General features: G+C 44.2%; 1 protein-coding gene and 1 long non-coding RNA gene across 7 annotated transcripts in view; one reads left to right on the plus strand and one right to left on the minus strand.

The window, feature by feature from the left end:
• The window catches only part of NDRG3 (NDRG family member 3), a 69,151-nt gene extending 62,463 nt beyond the window's left edge, over positions 1–6,688 (minus strand). For all 6 annotated transcript variants that reach the window (XM_056811850.1, XM_007474294.3, XM_007474295.3 and 3 more), the window contains exon 1: positions 6,549–6,688. The gene's annotated coding sequence lies outside the window, so the exon portion shown is untranslated. The remainder of the gene's footprint in view (positions 1–6,548) is intronic.
• Positions 6,689–6,938: 250 nt separating this feature from the next.
• Positions 6,939–7,621, plus strand: LOC103093961 (uncharacterized). Its single transcript, XR_457982.3, has 2 exons — positions 6,939–7,054; positions 7,176–7,621. It is a non-coding gene; the product is annotated as an uncharacterized LOC103093961 (long non-coding RNA).
• The last annotated feature ends 13 nt before the right edge of the window (positions 7,622–7,634 follow it).

Here is a 7,634-nt window from a genome sequence, read left to right on the forward strand (position 1 = left end):
TCTCCCAATGACACTAGAGTTTGGGCAACATTCATGTTTGAGGTCTCTGCTTTACACCCCACAGTTGCCTAGCCTCAGAGGTAGCCTGGTATAGTAAGTAGCAAGAGAGCTCCTGATTAGAAATTTTCCTCTGATATTTCCTAACTCCGGGTTCTAGCCTGCCCCCCAGTCAGGTCCATTGAATCAATCTGTCTGACATGAGCCAGCAGTTTCCCAGAGAGGACCTCCCTATTGGAAAGGTGTGGGGACCCCCAGAGAGGAGAAAGCCATTCTCTCCCCCTCCAGCCTGACACCAGAGTGTGTGGTCACTGACAGCCTCCAGCCAGATGGGGAGGATTTAGTCCCCCATGTCCTATTTTCCCTCCCCTCCACAGTTTCAGCACCTCATCTTCCCCCAGCCCCACTGGCAGAAACAGCTCTGAGGAACTACACAGTTCTTCTCTTTGTTGCAGTAGACAAGTGTGTTGGAATTTCACTTGTTTAATGGTCCAGGTTTATTTTGGGGGAAAAAAAATCTGACCTTTGTTATAATACATGTAATGAACCAACCTGCCCCCCGCTTCCTTCCCCAAATGTTTTCTTGAGCAAGTCACATAACTCTTGGCCTTGGTTTGTTATTTGCAAAACAAGTTCATTTTCAGTTCTATTGTAAACAGTGCTTAAGTACCTACTATAGGAACAGTTAGGTGGCTCCATGCAGAGTCAGGCCTCGAGAAGTCCTGGGTTTGAATTTGGCCGTAGACATTTCCTGGCTGAGTGATCCTGGACAAGTGGCTAAACTCCAATTGTCTACCCCAACTCTTCTGCCTTGGAATTAAAACTTATTATCAATTCTAAGACAAAAGGTAAGGGCTTTCTTTTTTTTAAGTACCTACTACGTGCTAGGTATTGGGTATGCAGGCTGAAAAAGAAAACAGCCTGACCTGTCAAAGAGTGGCATTGCACTGGAGGATGTAACACATACACAGAAAAGTAAATGCAAGGTAATCGGAGGAGGCAGAACCACCGCCCCAACAAACAGAATCATCCGGAAAGGCTTCAGACAGCAGGTGCCCCGGAGTTTCAGCTGGTAAAAAGCAGAGCTCCATTCCCAGCCCGGGTGGGGGACCTCAGCAGCTCAGTGGGGTTGGGATGGTGAGTGCACGAAAGGGAGTAATGTGGATCAGGTCCCACAAAGGTGGCTGGAGACATATTGCTGTTAGGTTCTTTACTTTAACCATCACTTTTATTATGCAACTGCACAGTCCAAAAGCTCTTAGTGGTTCTGAATTTCCTACTCTTTTGTCTAGCTTTCAAGGCCTTCTATTATCTATGAAAATAATCTCTCTGTTCCCTAGGGTGTCCCTAGGACATACCTACCATGTTTAGCCCTACTTTCCTGACTAGAATGTCTTCTTTTCTACCTCTTTAAATGGAATGCCTCTTTCAATAATCGGGAAAGGCCCCACTTCTTCCAAGAAGGCTCTTCTGATTTCTACAAATCACAACAAGAGTAATCCCTTCCTTCTCTGAATTTCAGAAATTCAGAGATGGGAGGGATTACTATGTTGTAGAATCTATAGCATGCAATTCATCACTTAATTATATACTATCTTATTCCTTTTTTTTTTAACCCTTACTTTTTAATCTTAGAATTGATACTAAGTATCAAAGTAAGTCAAAAAGAGTGGAAAGGGCAAGGCAACCAGGGCTAAGTAACTTGCCTAGGGTTACATAGCTAGGAAGTATCTGAGGCCACATTTTTGAACTCAGGTCCTCCTGACTCTAGGCCTGGTTGGTCTGTATCCACAGGGCAATTTAACTACTCCTGACTTAATTTCATACTATCTTATTGCAATAAAGTCACCCTTTGAAGACTCACCAAGGTATGGAGATGATCCCCAGTTGCTGAAGGCACAAACTCTGACAAACTGGGCAAATTTTGTTTTGTCTTTTGTCATTCTCAGTGTGCAATGGGAGTGGTGTCACATAGAAGGTACATAATAAATATTCGCTCATTGATCCATGTGACATACACTGAAAGATTTAGAAATTTTTGTACTAAACTTTTAAAGTCACTGTTGATTATCTTCTCCTCCACAGTCTCTTCTTTCTTGGTTTCTGTGATGTGACACTACTCTATTCTGGTTCTCAGTCTACCTGTTTGACCACCCCTTCTCAGTCTCCTTCATTGGATCTTTGCCTAGGTCCAAGTTGTCAAAGGTAGATGAGATGTCCTCCAGAGCTCTTCCTTGGAATCTCTTTTCCTACTACACTATTTTGCTTGGGGAATCTCATCAACTCCCATAATTTCAATAATTATTCTTATACTGATGATTCCCAGATCTACTTATTCAGCCCCAGCCTCTTTCCCAACTTCCAGTCTTGCACCTTCAACTCTTTTAGACAACTCATATTAGATGCCCGTATAGACATCTTACACTCAACAAGTCAAAAGGAACTCATTATCCTTACCCAAACCCTCCCCATCTTCCAAACTTCCCTGTTACTGCTGATGGCATCACCAATCTCTGTTACCCAGGCTCACAATGTATGCCTTGGACCAGCTCCTTACTCTCTTTAACCTACATGGACAATCTGTTGCTAACATCTGTTGATTTTACCTTTTTTAACATCCCTGATATACATCCCTTCTGTCTTCTGACACTACCATCCCTCATATCTGGACGACTGCAATGGCCTATTGGTTGGTCTTCCTTTCTCCCACCCCCCCAGTCTGTACTCTATTCCATTGTCAAGTTAATCTTTCTAAGTCCTAGATGTGATCATACCACCCCTATTTAATAATAATAACAAATTCCAGAATCAAATATAAAATCCGCTGGCATTCAAAGTTCTTAGTAACCTGGTCCCTTCCTCCCCTTTCAGTCTTCTCATACCTTATTCTCCATGACATAGTCTGCAATCCAGTGAAACTGACCTCTCGGCTGTTCCTTGCACAAGACCTTCCCTTTCCAGACTGTGCATTGTCACTGGCTGTTCCCCAAGCCTATTCTTATACTCTTTCTCCTCATATCTATTTCCTGGCTTCCTTCAAGTCCTAGCTAAAATTCTACCTTCGACAAGAAACCTTTCCTTAATGAAAGTGCCTTCCCTCTCCTGATTATTTCCAATCTATCCTGTATAAATCTTGTTTGTATATAGTTGTTTGCCTACTGTCTGTCATTAGGCTGTGAGCAACTTGAGAATAAGGCTTGCTTTTTACCTTTCTTTATATCTTCATCTCTTTAAAAAAATGCCTGGTACATAGCAGGAGATTAATTAAAGCTTAGTGACTGAAAGGCATCTTAAGAAAGGTTTGCTGACCCCAGACAGGTCATAGCTGTGTGATCCTGGGCAAGTCATTTAACCCCAATTGCCTAGGCCTTACTGTTCTATCTTTAGTATGGATTCTAGGATAGAAGGTAAGGGTTAAAAAAAAAAGGCTTGCTTTCAATATATAAAATCAATACAGAGAATTTCCAAAGAGCAACTAGGGGTATTAATATTATAAGTATAAATTATTTTGTGAATATGACAGATACGATTTAATCACTATAATTACACCAGGGGCAGTTAACTCCTTAAAAATGGCAAAGGAAGCTTTCATACAGTCACATAGGCTTTTAGTGTTATAGCTAAAGGAAAGACTGGACACCCAACTGGCTATTCTATTTCAAACTGTAAACAATAAATGTTCGGGGATATTAGAGATAATGCTGTTAGAACTAAACAAATATTTTAATGCTGAGTTCCCATCTCTTGATTATAGTAAAAACTAAATGAAAAGGGGAATGGCAAAAGGCAAATCAGATTAAACCCAGGAAGTGAATGGGAAACAGGGAGGGGGCAGAGGGAGGACAAGGGCAAGGGAGAAGCACCAAAGGACAAGGGGGAGGGGAAATATGACTAGCATCATTCAGGCCCTCCCCCTCTTCCCTTTCAGGCTAGGAAAAGGAAGGGTTTGCAGTACAGGAGGATCAGGCTGAGACAGGCTTGGGGACACTTCAGTGAGACAGCAACCTGGTGTTCTGGAGTCAGGAGATCTGGGTTAGCGTCACAGCTGCAGCTGGGTGACACTGAGCAAGCCAGGTAACCATTCTCAGCTGTACTATTTATGACACAGGACTGCTTCAGGAAAAGAGCTGAATACTAGGTAGATGATAGCTACTATTATGATAATGGATCTGAGGTCATTTTGGGAGGGAAAAAAATCCAAATACAATTAAATAGCTATTTTGTTATGTGAATGAATAGAGCATCTATCTATAAATCCCCAGACTTTTAAAGCAAGGTTTTCACTAGATCTTATAGTATAGTGTTCCAGTGCAGCACTGTGTTGAGGCCAGATCCCTTTCATGCACCCCCCCCTCCCCCACGATCTAGTTCCAAACCTGTTCTATGCTAAGCCCAGAGAAACGCCAAACTGCCGACAGGTATGTCAGTAAGCTATTTCTATCCCTGGAAGCTTGGTGGGGGCAAACTGGAAGGAGAGAAATGGGAATCACTGTTCTGATGGAAACCTTCCCTGGCTCTTAAGTCATAAACCCTCACCAGCCTATCACAGGAAGGGAAGCCAGCCCTGCAGAGTCGTGAGGGAGTGGATGGAAGAGCTGTGAGGCCTCCACCAAAAAATCCAACTAAATGGTCTGGGAAGGGGAGGGGAGAGGAGTAGTCTATTTTTAGGAATAAGCAGAGCAGAAGAAAATAACAATCAGACACTTAAGAGGAAGGGCAAGGTGTGGGGGGGAGGAGGGCAAGGATGAATTTGAGGGGATTAGAATAGGCTCACAATTCTGTCCAATCTCTAATCCAGGCTTCAGTCTCAGTTAGGAAGAGATCAAATCAAGAACAATCCAGAAGCCTTCCATATAGGCTTTTAGAGCCAAAGGACAAAATACATATGTAAACACTTTGAAGCAACACAAAGTATGATCATACAAGGGACCTTACAGACCATCTAATCCAACCTCCTCATTTTACAGATAAGGAAACCGAGGCTCAGAGAAAAGTACTTGTCTAAGATCACACCATAATAAAAGGTAAAGCTGAGATTTGAACCCAAGTCTCCAAGACTCCAAATCTAGTAGTCTTTTCCACTTGTACTGTGAAATAATGGAAAGATCAAGGGAGTCTTGCCAAACCTCAGTTTCCTTATCCATATGTGAACTCTGTCCTGTCTAACCCATAGGGCTCTTGTCATTTATATGAAACATAGTTATATGAATTTATATGCTTTGCATTCCATAGACATTACTGTATTTCATCTTCATGACAGCTACATGAGGTAGAACTGAAAGGGATCTTGGGTGGGGAGGACATTTAATTCACTTTCCAGATGTGGAAACTGAGAATTCAGGAGGTTAAAGTGACTTGCCCAAGGTCACCCAGTGACCAGTGGTCAGTGAAGAAGATTACAGCAAAAACCAGAATTTGAACCTAGGTCTCCAGACACCAAATCTAGCATTCTTTCTAGTGGGCCCAGTATCTATGCTCTATCTACAGTACTATACAGCCCTTCTGGGAGCTCTGAGAATGTTCTAAATGCAAAAGGCATGCAAATGGTTTTGCATTATCCCAGGTAGAATGAGATAAGAGCTAAAGTAGCATTCAGGGAATTTTCTATAAAGAAATCTAAAAAGGAAAATTACTGTGAAGGTGAAGAGAAAGGAGTTAAGAAAGGAAAAATTCAGCAAGAATGGGACCAAAAGAATTTCCAAGCAATTCTCAATTAAATGGATTATCATTGATTGGTTAAATCTTTTTCCAAACCTGGAATCAGGAGATCTGAGTTAAAATTTCATTTTCTACCCAGCAGTTGTGTGACTGTGGGTATGGTGTGTAACTTCACCTCTGTGGGTCTCAGTTTCCTCATCTGTAAAAATAGGACTATGATTACAGTCCCATTACACATTGTTTTGTTTTCATAACTAAAAAAGGGTTTTTGTAAAACTATGGAAATGTGATTATGTCAGTAACATGGTGGAGTTGAAAAGAAATATATATGTATATTCATAAGGAATTAATCGAAACAAACGGGATTTCCTGGTAACCTTCAGGAAATTCAATTAGCTGAACCTGATTCAATGAACTAGAACAAACCATTCTCCAGGTTGGTGCAGGGAAAACTCTCGAAAATCGGAAAATGAAGACCAGAGGAGACTAGTCCAGCAGTAGAACCTAAGGCAGGATACTTGCTAGCCTCAGTTATCTCCGGATAAAACTGGGACAACCACGGTGGTGCTCTCCGGGCAAGGGGAGTTTTTCTGAAGCTGCAGGCGCAGAAGGAGCACGGGCTGGGCTGCCTCGCATAAGTCGGGGCCGCCGGGATTTCCGGGCGGCCTCCGTCACGGCAGGAGCCCCCAGGTCGGGGATGGTTCAGCCAAGGTGATTGACTAGCCGGGGGGGGGGCCTCAGCCTGTGCCGCCTCCCTAAGGGCTGCCGAGCCCTGAGCACACGGAGACACCCGGAGACCCTCAGACTCGGGACCAGAGAAGCGTCCAGGCTAGCTCTGGAAGGTGGGGGCGAGGAGTTAGTTGGAGCCGGGAGATGCGGGCAGAGGTACTCACCTGAGCCGGAGGCACTTGTCAGTGCTGCAGCACCAGCGGTAACGGGATCGGCAGCGGCGGTAACAGCAGCAGCGGCAGCGGAGGCAGCGGCCACAGAAGCTTCTGCCAAGGGGGCGGGAATTGGAAAAGCAATGCTACCCAGCACAGGCGCAGAATTAGTCGCAAGCCGCTAACGCCTGCGCAGTCCACTTCCGTTCCCAGGGAACTACCAGAAAAAGGGCGGACGCTCTACGTAAAAATGGGAGTCTCCACCTTGGTTGTAGTTTTTTATTCATTAACGAGGAATACAGCAGCACCGCCCGAGTGCGGCTGGGCAGGGGCGGGGCTTCGCGAGGGCCCACCTAAGAGCGAGGGAGGTGTAAGCAACGGTTGGGCATACTCTCGGAGAACTGCTAGACTCCTTTCCGGCCTGGACCTGCGTCTCCTGGGACAGCGCATGCGGCACAAGGTGCCTGGCGTCATCAGTTCAGCTGGAAACTCGGAGACGGGTCTTTACCCGAGGAGTGGTAAATCTTCACTTTATAACCGAGATCAAAGATAGGCGAGACTTTATTACATTTCTCTCCTCTGTCAACATAAAAGTTGCTTATCTTCATGGTAACTCTTTTCCCCTCCCCCGCTCCGCAGAGATAGAAACGAAAGTCACCAGGTCAGGCGGTCAGTGAAAAGTGCCAAGCTAGGAAGAGAGCCGGCCGGTCCCTCCTTCGCTCCCTTTGGTTTACAATCTGTCTCCCAGCTTAATCTGTTTAAGGGCTGCCAACTGAGAAGGTGATGTTCTTTTATTCAAGATGGATTAAGAAGGACCAGGGGGCATGATAAAGGCTATTGGATTAGAAGTGATTAGAAGCCCGGAGTGCCGGTTGAAGTCCTACTAACTTGCCATGACCTTGGGCCTAATGGTGAGTGAAGGGGATTTAGTACCCTGGCTAAAAAAACATCAATCATGCCTAGTATTCTGGAAGCAAATGACAAGGATGGCAGTTTTGCCCAGAATAGCCTATTTCATCAGAAATAACTGATAAAATTATGCAGTCTCTGCCATATCACTCAAAATAAAGATCTATTTATTCCAATTTTACCAGTTTC

Source organism: Monodelphis domestica, chromosome 1 (genome assembly GCF_027887165.1).
Source record: "Monodelphis domestica isolate mMonDom1 chromosome 1, mMonDom1.pri, whole genome shotgun sequence".
Classification (NCBI taxonomy): domain Eukaryota; kingdom Metazoa; phylum Chordata; class Mammalia; order Didelphimorphia; family Didelphidae; genus Monodelphis; species Monodelphis domestica.